The sequence below is a fragment of the Scyliorhinus torazame genome, chromosome 16 (genome assembly GCF_047496885.1).
Source record: "Scyliorhinus torazame isolate Kashiwa2021f chromosome 16, sScyTor2.1, whole genome shotgun sequence".
NCBI classification, from domain to species: Eukaryota; Metazoa; Chordata; class Chondrichthyes; order Carcharhiniformes; family Scyliorhinidae; genus Scyliorhinus; species Scyliorhinus torazame.
In genome coordinates, this window is record NC_092722.1 from 190,677,399 (window position 1) to 190,690,051 (window position 12,653).

The following is a 12,653-nucleotide window of genomic DNA, read 5'->3' on the forward strand; positions in this document are numbered from 1 at the left end:
CTCGAAAGGTCGGTCTGGATGACTAGTTCTCCGACCGCTTTGGTCTGTTAAGCTTTTACTTCTTCACACAACTTTCTGCACTAATTTCGTACTAGAAACATTAATGGGACAAAAGACAAAGATTAAGGGAAAACTGTGCAAATGCACCACCATTATTTAAGAAAGAAGGGAGACTAAAAGCATGAAACTATAGTCCGGTTGGCCTATCACCCGTCATTGGGAAAATGTTAAAATCTTTTATTAAGGAGATAGTAGTAGGGCATTTAGAAAATCATGATACAATCTGGCAAAGCCATCGTGGTTTTATGAATGGAAATCATGTTTGACAAATTTATTAGAGTTCTTTGAGGACGCAACAAACAGGGTGGACACAGGGGGCCAAGTAGATGCAGTGTATTTAGATTTCCAAAGGACATTCAGTAAGGTCTGACAAAAAAGGTTACTGCACAACATAAGAGCTTGTGTTGTTAGGAGTAATGTGAGGTAGGCCACATTGATCGGAAGTATACAAATGCAAAATATTTAACCAGAGAGAGAAAGAGTACAGAATGCTGTGGAACAGAGGAATCTGGATGTTCTCATGCATATATCACAAAAGGTTAACGTGCAGGTACAGCAAGTGATAAGCCAAATGGAAAGTTGGCCTTTATTGCAAGGTGGACAGAGTATAAAAGTAGGGACATCTTGCTGCAGGGCATTGATGAGACCATACCGAGAGTACTGCCTGGAATCTCCCTAATTAAGGCGGGATATACTTGCACTGGAGGCACTTCAGAGAAGGTTCACTAGATTGATTCTTGGGTTTTATGTAAAAGGTTGTGCAGATTAAGCCAAAGAATGACAATTGATTTTATTGAAACATGCAACAGTACAGAGAGGACATTGTTTCAGAATAAGGGGTTGCTGCTTTAAGGTGAAGACTAGGAGGAGCTTCTCTCAGATGGTAGTGCATCTTTAGAATTCTCTACCCCTGACAGCTGTGGAGGTTGTGTCATCGTCTATCTTGGCCTTGAATATATTTAGATTTTTTAATTATGGAGGGGGGAGATCAAGGATTATGGGATAGGCAAGAAAGTGTTTCGACCAAGATCAGATCAACCACAATCTTATTAAATGGCAGATTTGAGACAGCTGAATGCGACCGCATGGTAGCACAGTGGTTAGCACTGTTGCTTCACAGCACCAGGGTCCCAGGTTCGATTGCCGGCATGGGTCACCGTCTGTGTGGAGGCAGCACGTTCTCCCCGTGTCTGCGTGGGTTTCCTCTGGGTTCTCCGGTTTTCTCCCAGAAGTCCCGAAAGACGTGCTGTGAGGTATTTTGGACATTCTGAATTCTTCCTGTGTACCTGAACAAGCGCCGGAGTGTGGCGACTAGGGGCTTTTCACAGTAACTTCTTCATTGCAGTGTTAATGTAAGCCTACTTGCGACAGTAATGAAGATTATTATTACTTACTGCTGCTTTTATTTCCTATGTTCTGTTCCTCGCATGGTAACTCACGTTTACGCGCTCCTTTACTTAATCACTCATTAACAAATACTCTCCTGCTCTCTCACATGCACTTAGCCACTCATTGAGTCGCTCAATCACGATTTGATTCTCATTCGATAAATCACAAGTGAACACTCTCTCATAGAACACTCACTACTTCACTCTGCTCTCACACTCATTCCATTATGTTAATGTTACCTTGCTGGCTGTGGGCTATAGACTGCATAGCCCAATTGGTGGTAGCACCCTTGAGTTACGGTTGTCAAATTCATTTAATAATAATAATAATAATAATAATCGCTTATTGTTACAAGTAGCCTTCAATGAAGTTACTGTGAAAAGCTCCTAAACGCCACAGTCTGGCGCCTGTTTGGGGAGGCTGTAACGAGAATTGAACCCGCGCTGCTGGTCTTGTTCTGCAATACAAGCTTGCTGTCTTAGCCCGCTGTGCTAAATATGTTGTGCCTGGGGTAATAAGCAAGCCATCTGGCCAATACGGTCAGCACCAAAGGATTTCCTTTGAGTCCTATATAAGGAAATGTTGGTTCTTTATTCGCTGTGCTTGTGTGAACACTGCCGGACGACACCGCACATCTACCTTCATGACAGGTTCATGAAACCAACAAAAAATCTTTACCAGTTCACCTAAATTGTGACAGGCAGTCAGCAGCACCTAGAGGAGAGTGCAAGTGGAGAACACTGGAACAAGCAGTCAACAACACGGGTAGCTGCAAGAAGGATTTCCCAACCATTTAGCACAGAGATGAGGAGAAATTCATTCACCCAGAGAGTGGTGAGCCGGTGGAATTTGTTAACACAGAAAATAGTTGAGGCCAAAACATTGCATGTTTTCAAGAAGCAGTTAGATATAGTACTTGGGGGAAAGGGATCAAAGGATGTAGGAAGGCATTGGGCCATTGAGTTGGATGATCAGCCAGGATCATAAGGAATGGTGGGGCAGGCTTGAAGGGACAAATGACCTCCTCCTGCTCCTATTTTTTATGTGAGAGGAAGACACCAGGACAGGCAGTCAGCAGCACCTAGAGCAGAGTGTGAGACCAGGACACTGGGACAGACAGTCAACAGCACCTAGTGCTTAACATCACAGGAGAAACATAAGTTCATAAGTTAAGGAGGTTCTTCCTCTCAGTTTCCCGGGAGCAGAGACATTCAGACACGTGAGAGACATCCCTACTGGGGCACAGGCTGAGTTTGAAAAGAACATCCAGGAGTGGTATCACAAGAAAATGGTAAGTTTATTGGTTGGTGAGAAACTGTTGTTAGGGAGTGTGTTTAAATAGCTTAAACTAGAAAAACATATCATTTATAAAGAGGTAACTCCTTGGATTTCAGTAAGGAGTGTCAGCAATAAGGAAGTAAACTTACATCAAGTTAAAGTGAAATAAGGTAATAAAGTAAAAAAAAAGTAATATAAAGTTAGCCTAAGAGTAGTAAAGGTAATTTACCAATAACTTATTCTATTAATTCTACTTTTGTTAAGTGTAACAAATAGGTTTTAGAATAAGTCTCCTTGACTTATTCTCCAGGTTCTCCACTTTGTCACTTAGCCTTTTATTGACCCACGTCCACCACCCTCCACAGCTCTTCATCCATCGGGGTGAACTGGTCACTCTGCTGCGACCCCCCTCATCTACTCCATGCTCCATCGACGCCTTCATCAACACAGCCTTTATCAGGGCAAGCGTCTCCTCCACCCACTCTTTGAGTGAGGTCATCATCTCTCCGATGCACCTCTAAATGCTTGGTGACCAGCCTTTCGAACTTCCCCGATATCACCTCGGTCAAAGTTTCAACCATAATGGGAGCGGCTCCACGCGATGAACCAGCACCCACAATCTTTCTCCCTATTGGACTTACAATAGCACTTGCCGGTGGACATTCGCTTGCACTCTTCCTTCCCTGACCTTTCCTCGAAAACTTTGCCGTTCCATCAATTCCTTAGAACTTCCCACACCAGCTCAACCAAAAGGTACCCCCTGAAACTGGGCATAAAGATCTGAAAATCAAAGACTCTAGCAGGAGCCACCCAATGTGCGACCTCCACCTACATGTCGCCACCGGAAGCCCCCAACAAGGTAGATTATTCAAAGACACAAACAGAGGTAAATGGTTATGATGTAATTGCCATTACGGAAATATGACTACATGGTGACCAAGACTGGGAATTAAATATTCAAGGATATTCGATGTTTAGGAAGGACAGACAAGGAAGGAACAGTGGTGGAGTTGCGCAGTTGTAAGGGAGGAACTCTGATCGGAAGAACAATGTGTGAAATTTATTTGGATGAAGCTATGAAATGGCAAAGGACAGAAACATTGGTCGAAGTTGTTTATAGGCCACCAAATCGTAATGGTAATGTGGTGCATAGTATTAAGCAGGTGATGAGCGAAGCATATAGCATGGACAATACTGTGATCATGGGTGACTTCAACCCGCACATAGACTGGTTAAACCAAGTGAGCATTAAAGCTGAGGGAGACGTGTTTATGGGGTGTGTTAGAGATGGGGTTCTAGAACAGTCAGCAAAACTAAGGAGCTGGTCATTGACTTCAGGAAGCAAAGAGTCGTACACGCATCAATGGTGCCGAGGTGGAGATGGTTGGCAGCTACGACCGAAAAAGCACAACATGCTTCCTCAGGAAACTTAAGGAAATTCGGCATGTCCGCATTGACTCTTAGCAATTTTTAAAAATGCATCATAAAAAGCATCCTATCAGCTGCATCACAGCCTGGTATGGCAACTGCTCGGCCCAAGATCATAAGAAACTACGGAGCATTGTGAACACAGCCCAGTCCATCACGCAAAATTGCCTTCCATCCATTGACTCTGTTTACACCTCCCGCTGCCTTGGGAAAGCGGGCAGCATAATCAAAGAGTATTGTGTGCAGTTTGATGTCCTTATCTGAGGAAGGATGTTCTTGCTATGGAGGGAGTGCAGTGAAGGTTTACCGGACTGATTTCTGGGATGGCGGGTCTGTCCTATGAGGAGAGACTAAATTGGTCAGGATTATATTTATTGGAGTTTGGAAGAGTGAGAGGGAATTTCATAGAAACTTACAAAATTCTATCATGATTAGACAGGGTAGATTCAGGGTAGACAGGAAGAATGTACCCGATGGTGGGGGAGTCCAGAACTAGGGCTCATAGTTTGAGGATAAGGGGTATACATTTTAGGACTGAGGTGAGGAGAAATTTCTTCAGCCAGAGAGTGGTGAATCTATGGAATTCACTACCACAGAAAGTAGTTGAAGCCAAAACATTGTGTAATTTCAAGAAGGAATTAGATATAGCTCTTGGGGCTAAAGGGATCAATGGATATGGGGGGGGGTGGGGAGCGGGATCAGGGTATTGAAATTGATGATCACCCATGATCATATTGAATGGAGGAGCAAGCTCATAGGGCCGAATGGCCTCCACCTGCTTCTATTTTTATGTATCTCCAACAAGAGAGTATCTAACCGTTACCGCTTGACATAATGACATTACCGTCGCTGAATCTCCCACTATCAACATTCTGGGGCGTAACATTGACGAGTAACTGAACTAGAGTAGCCATATAAATATTGTGGCTACAAGATCAGACGATAGGAATCCTGTGGTAATGGAATTCTCTCCACTTGCCTGGATGAGTGCAGCTCCAACAACACAAGAAGTTTGACATCATCCAGGACAAAGCAGCCCCGCTTGATTGGCACCCTATCCGCAAACATTCACTCCCTCCACCAATGATACACAGTAGCAGCAGTGAGTACCATCTATAAGATGCACTGCAGGATCTCACCAAGGCCGCTTAACTAGTACCTTCCAAACCCCCCAACCACCACCATTGAGAAGGGCAAGAGCAGCAGATACCTGGGAACACCATCCCATGAAAGTTCTCCTCTAAGCCAATCACCATTCTGACTAGAAATATATCATTGTTCCTTCACTGTTGAATCACAATCCTGGAATTCCAGCACTGAGTGATTACCTGCCCCACATGGACTTCACCAGTTCAAGAAGGCAGTTCACCACCACCTTTTGAAGGGCATTTACAATGGGCAATAAATTCTGGCCTAGCCACCTCCCTGAATAAAATAAAGTAGAGTTTGAATTTAAAATCAGTATAATATCGAAGTACATAGGCAAAACAAATCAAAAATTCAAATGTAAACCTGTATAATGCTCTGGCGAGATTATTCCCTGTATGCTGTCTCCATTTATGTTTACCAGAACACAAGGGACACATCCAAGCATTGAGACAATATGGTGAAGAAACACATTAGGCTGTTTTATAGCATTAAAGGTCTGAGTTACCAGAAAAAGTTTGGAACTTGGATTTTTCAGTCTTGGGGAAAAGAGTTGTTCACCATTCTGGAAGTATATAAGACATTAAATATCTTAGAAAATGGAAATCCAGAAAATTACCAAGTTGCTAGGTTAGAACTTGTAAAAGACAAATTAGGATAGATGGCACGAATTTGTGCTCGCAGAAGCTGTGATCAAGAGGCGGAATGGACTCCTGAATAGAACAGCAGAGGTGAAAATGTTGGAATTATTTAAGAACCAATTAGATACCATTGTAGGGCTAGGCTGCCCTACAATTGAATGAACTTGTTTTTGGAGATTTTAAAGTCAGTTAAATGTGAGGCCACTGTTAATAGAATGCTATTAGTCAGATTTTACTGGGCTTTTCTTTTGTCTACCAATGTAATGGAAATATTGAATCTTCCTGACCAACTGATTTTATAACTGAAAACAAATGCAGCAAGTTAGCTCGCTACTTATCTCAGGGAACTGGATCAAACTGAACGAAGCGTAATTCTCTCTGCCAGCTTTCAGGAGCCAAAGCAAAATTTCTATTGCTGACCTTTCGAGCAAGACGACCTACAATTCAGCACAGATTGGCACTCATTGGATACAGGATATCGAGTGTAAGCAATCTCGTGCTGAGCTGCTTTTTTACAGTTGTTACAAAGTAGTGATTTTCACCATATATCTTATCCATATTTGAATGTAGAATCTAATAAGGTTCCTTTTATTTTCTCTCCTCTGCAAATTATCTGCAATGACCTCACTAAATTTCCACCCATCTGACCCATTGCTATAAAATTTGCATGTATGATAAGAAACCTATTTGAGTACACTCTTGATAAGAATATTAGTGTTTTACAAATGATGCAGTTTAGTATTTCTTCACTAATGCTACCATATAGATGTTGTTCTGAGCCGATGATTCAGCACATTTTCAAATTCTCAAAACAATAAAAGTATCAAAATTCATCTGGTGGAGTTGGTGCAATAAGAAAGTCAGATCGGGTAAGTGAAAGTTATTTGGTTGATGACAGTGTTAAAAATCCTGAAGGGCTTTGATAAAGTCAATAAGAAAAAAACATTTTGTAGTGGTAGAAGGGTCACTAACCAAAGGATACAGAATTGATGTAACTGCTAAAAATAACCAGAGGTGAGCTAAGAAATATTTTAATGCAGTGAGTTGTTATGATCTGGAATATACTGCCTGAAAGGGTGGTGAAAGCAGATTCAGTAATCACTTTCAAATGGGAATTTGATAAATCCTTCAAGAGGAAACAATCTGGAAAGCAATGAGGAAAGATCGGGGGAGTGGAATAATTGGCTAACTCTTTCAAAAAGCTGGCACAGAGACAATAGACTGAACTATCTCTACTTCTGTGCTGTATCATTCTATGATTCTATGAATGCAGTGGGTATGAAAGCAGTGCTAACAAATGGTTAGCACTGCTGCCTCACAGCACCAGGGACCCGGGCTTAATTCCGGCCTTGTGTGATGGTCTGTGTGGAGTTTGCACGTTCTCCCCGTGTCTGCGTGGGTTTTCTCCGGGCGCTAAATTGCCCTTTCGTGTCAAAAGGCTGGATGGGGTTATAAGGTTACGGGGATAGAGTGGGGGAAGTGGGCCTGGGTGGGGTGCTCTTTCAGATGTTTGGTGCAGACTCGATGGGCTGAATGGCATCCTGCACTGTAGGTATTCTATGATTCATGATTCTAACCTGCTCATCTTTGGACACAAAGAGGCACTTTCAGCATTGGCAATTCACCTAACCTGCACATCTTTGGACTGTGGGAGGAAACCGGAGCACCCAGAGGAAACCCTCGCAGACGCGGGGAGAACGTGCAAACTCGCTTAAGCAGTCATCCAAGGCCGGAATTGAATCCGGTTCTTGGTGCTGTGAGGCAGCAGTTCTCCCCATTGTGCCACTTTGTGATAAAGTAGCCTTTTAACGCTCACTGCCTAGGCAGAAGCATGAAGAGTGATCGCCTGGGCAAGTACCAGAGGACGCTTGGCCCTCATGAAACTATATTGTAGCATGAGAAAGTGAAGGGAGCAAAAAAGGGAAAGAAATTTGCAGGGAAAAAGGCAATGCATATGAAAAAGGTAATCTATTGAAATCAAGCTGGCAAGCACAACAAAATTATTGAGAACTTTTGTGTTTTGACTTCATCAGATACTGTTCTGTTAAGATGACATATTTGTTATAAGGTGATTCCCATGCTTTTGTGAAAGAGTGGCTTGCACAAACCTTTAATGTGTTATTTTAATATATTATGGTTATGGCATTCAATGTTTAATCTTGCATAATTTGGCTGACTCTTTTATTACTTGTTTAGAGGTAACGTCACATTTGTTACACTAAAATTAACTCTGTATTGTAGAGTGACAATATATGTTAAGTTGTAATGTGCAATAAAGCTACTGTTTGTAGACTATTTGCGCGAATCATTTCAAGAGAAATTTGTGCACCCTTTTAAAAAAACAATTGCCCTTTCCGCTGTATTATTTTTGTATTTCGGGGAGCTTTGATTTCAATGCCTCAGTTTGAGCTACTTCAGACTATTGGTGAATATTTTCTCACAATTTTATAAATAATTATTCAAACAAAAAATTAAAATTGGTGCAGATGCTGAGGTTGTTAAATTCTGTATATTCATAAAGTGATGTTACCCAAGCAAGGTCTTCTAATAAAGGAGTGACCTCCATCGATCCCTTGCTGCCTGTGCAAGTCCTGCTCACCTGAGTTTCCTTCCATCCAATCCTAGGCGTCCTGTGAGAGCTGGCCAACAGCAATTGGACTGCGAATCGCAAAGTATTGAAGGAGCACTTCCAAAGTCACGAAGAAGCATACAGACCGTGACGCAGGACAGTTCTGGATCATCTGTTATTCTCAAAATACCAGTGACTCGATCCGCCCAGAAGGGTGAGGAACCAGTAAGCAGGAGTGTGGAATCTACTACACCAAGTTTGGGAGCAGCATCTCAGCACCGTGGACAACACTTAATACTAGCTAGAGAGGCCCCTTGGGCCAAACCACATTATGAGTTCAATTTGGAACATGTAAAATTCAGGGGAAATGATACATCTGCAGATACCAAGGAATTTCCTTTCCATCAGGTTACATTTCAGAGAGGGTCGGTTCAAACAAAACATGGAAAAAGAGACCAAGGCCATTCCTCTTCAGTAGATTTGAAGATACCACAGGTTCGGGGAATGGCTCTCTCTTGTGAAACCAATGTCACAAATCATTATAACTGTAGTCCGTTGTTCATAAATTCACAGATTGAAAGTGCACTCCACAGGAAACTCAGAGTGATCCTTCCAAAGCAGAATTTGTGGCACAGGAAAGGGGTGGTGAGTTTGATTGATGGAGGACATGATTCCTGGGGCTCAGATGCAGACCAGCCTACTTCTAGTAAGCAGCAGACCACATCTGAACAAGAAGGTGACTTGAAGCAGCCCAGAAAAAAGCGAGGTCGCTACCGACAGTACAACAGTGAGATCCTTGAAGAAGCTATCACTGTGGTGATGAATGGGAAGATGAGTGTCTCGAAAGCCCAGAGTACCTACGGAATCCCTCACAGCACCCTGGAGTACAAAGTGAAAGAGAGGCTGGGTACTTTGAAAAACCCGCCAAAGAAAAAGCTGAAACTCCTCAGTCCAAAGCCCCAGGAGTTGGATGATGAGCTCGAACACAGTCCTCGTAATTTGAAAGTTGAGTAGAGATTTGTGTATCTGGGTGAGCACTAGTAAAGCACAAGGACAATTTGAAAAGACATCCTGGTGATGGGGTGTGGAGGTAGGTTGAGAACAAAAAGGGAGTGCTCCTTTGCTCCTGAAAATTCCAATTATCTATTTGAAACGAGCCAACATTACAGAAGTACCAAAATGCTGAGAATTTGAGGAAAAACAGAAAATGCTGGAAACACAAAGTTCTATTCAACCTGAAACATTAACTCTCTTTCTTTCTACAGCGGATGATTGAGCTGCTGAGTGTTTCAAGCATTTTCTCTTCCTATTTACAGCAGTACTGGTCCAGTGAAAAAAGTTTGAAAGAAATCTTTTTCTAAACTGTGAACCTTTGTGCAGTTTTTTTAAAAATGCAGTAGCAAAGGAGTTTGCACTGAACAGGAGACAAACAGACTTCTGATGCACTATAAACTAGCATTGGCAAGGTAATAGCAGTTATAACAGCAGACATTTATACAGCTTTCTGTAGTGGATAAATTGAATGTCAACCCTGTGCTTCAGTCCAAGCATTGTTCACAGTAATAGTGTTTCCTGGTGCAGTCCACCAGTTCATAAAATGTAGTTGGCATGAAACTGATGTGATTTGTTTGTATATTCAGATTCCTAACATAGAGACAGATTAAGAATAATTGCCCCCAGACTATTATTGCCCCATTAAATTTCATTCTGGAATTTGGTCCATCAAGCCAATATAATTGATATAATCATTGTTTTAAATTTTGGGGAAAAAAGGCCAATTGAAAATGGAGAATTTGCTTTCTGCTCGATTTACGATTTTTCCAGAATATCAATACAGATTGGCCTTTATTGCACAAAGAGTCTTATGGATTTGAACGGGCAGCCAGATTTTATAAACTGCTGAGAGGATATACTGTCCAAGTGTGCTCAAACCTCCGTTCTCTCCACTCAATAATTAGTTTAGAAAACCCTTTGGAGGAAATGCTCCAACCTATCTCTGCCACTGCTGCCCAAAGCTGAGAGCTAGTGGAGGTGGGCAGCAGACATGCAACCGTAATTGATACTTATTCGACCTAATCATGTACATTTTTATAGTGATTTATGCTTATTATTGGAAAGAATTCTGCCCATTTTTTGGTCATTTGAAGCCATCAATTCCCAGCTTTAATTTGCTGCGAGGTGATTTAAAATGGGACAGGCGCCCGCCGAGGCCGGCTACGGCCGGGGTGGCTGATTGGCAGCTGTGAGGGCCAATCAGGGGGCGGCACCGTGCCCAGGCCCAATGGGGAGGTGGGGGCGGGGCTGGCCAGGCCCTCCTCTCCCAGGCTCCTGGGATGTAACTAGTTGTGTATCATTTTTATTGAAAGAAAAATGCCTTTTGACAAATTCCTCTTAATGGAGTGGCGAGACAATGGGCTGACTGTGAAGGGGAAAGCAGCTATATGAAATGTAAGTAGTTTGCAGAGACTTGTTAGGCTGAGAGGAGAGGATGGCTGTGTTGCTATTCTCACCCACATTCCTTTTCCACAAATATACATCCGCTCATTCTCCTCCTGCATTGATTCTTTTTTAAAACTCGTAACAAATTGAGAAGGCCAGGCAGTGCAAGAGAGCAGCCTAATGGCAGCTGAATAACATATTTTGTCCTGGCTGCGCTTTTATTTGATCCCATTGGAAACAGGCCTAGCCCAGAGGCAGTGAGTGAGGAGCACAATCCGAAACCACAAGAGATAATAAATACTCTTATCATCCACCATAGTCGTCACCAAACATTCAGCGTTGCAGTGTGTGTTAGTTAGCCTGCTAGAGCTTGTTGAAACAGCGTTTTTAAGTGTAATTAGGTGAAGGGCTAAATATTGCAATCCCCACCTTCACTAATACTTCCTGTCTGGCAATTAGTTTAAATTCGATCCATCAGTTCAATGTGATTATGAAGTGGAGCCTTATGTTTCGGAGATGCTTAATTTGCCAGTTTTTCTTTAACAGTATCTTGGAAATACTTTTTAAGCATATCAAGTTCAGATTGTACAGATCTGCCTTTTCCAACATCAGTTATTTTCATGTACATCTTTTTTCAGATTTTCTTTCCAGCTTTACCAGCAAAGTTTGCAGTATCTTGTCATTGTGAAGCATTCTTATATTGGCATTCCAATTTGGTAATGTTTTTTTGAACTGCGAGTTGATCATTTGGGAAGTCTTAAAGAAAGATAAAGTGTCAGTTTTGAAAAATTGTCTTTTGTTTTGTTCAAATTTAATAAAGCCGCTTAGACTGCATATGAAAGATAGATTTAATTTCAAAGTAGCGAGGGAGATTTAATAGCCTTAATTAAGGGCCCCACAAGAGGGCACAGTTGTGGCTTGTACAGATTAAATAAACCCCTCCTGAGGCTGTGCTCGTATAAACGTTCCCCATCACCACCACCCTGTCATCATAGTTTAAAGATTTAAAGTTGTAGTTTTTTTAACATTGTGGAGGAACTAAAATATTTCCAGTTCAAATGTGAAAAAAATTGATCTTGAAATGGCAGGTAATTAAAAAAATATTTGAAAGGTTCTGACACTAATTTAAGGATGAAAGGCTATTTCTTCTAGTGTGCAAAGACAAAAATATTTCTAGTCCAAATATGTGAAACATTTGAGCTTGGAAATAGGTGATTTTTCTTATTTTCAAAGTCCTGATACTAATTTTGGGATGCCTCACAGTGGCAGCCTTGGGTTACTGTCTGTGTCGAGTTTGTACTTTCTCCCTGTGTCTATGTGGGATTCTTCCCACTGTCCAAAGATGTTCAGGTTAGGTGGATTGGCGATGCTAAGTTTGCCGATCAGTGTCCAAAAGGTTAGATGGGGTTATGGGGCTAGGGTGCTCTTTCAGAGGGTCGGTGCAGACTCAATGGGCCGATTGGACTTCTTCTTCACTGAAATGATTCTTTGGGCGCGGATATCCGACCACGTGTTCTCGCTTGAGCACAACGCGGCTGGAGAATCCTGGGAGACGCCACCAGTGTGCCTCCCGACATACTTAGCGCCTCCCGGGATTCTCCGGAGTCCCGCGAGACGTCTGAGTCAGGGCCCCGCCCCAAATGGGCATGGCCGAATGATGCTCGAGGAAATAGGTCTTTAACCTACTTATGACCTACTCACAC

The 12,653-nt window shown here is 42.3% G+C and overlaps 1 protein-coding gene across 6 annotated transcripts in view; it reads left to right on the top strand.

The window, feature by feature from the left end:
* The window catches only part of LOC140393330 (uncharacterized), a 141,394-nt gene that overhangs the window by 81,758 nt on the left and 46,983 nt on the right, over positions 1-12,653 (top strand). For 2 of the 6 annotated variants that reach the window (XM_072479665.1, XM_072479666.1), the window contains exon 1: positions 9,522-10,959. The exons of 3 other annotated variants lie outside the window; for them this stretch is intronic. The gene's annotated coding sequence lies outside the window, so the exon portion shown is untranslated. Of the gene's footprint in view, positions 1-8,567; positions 10,960-12,653 lie in introns of those variants that run through there. One more of the 6 variants, XR_011935575.1, reaches the window with a different exon arrangement.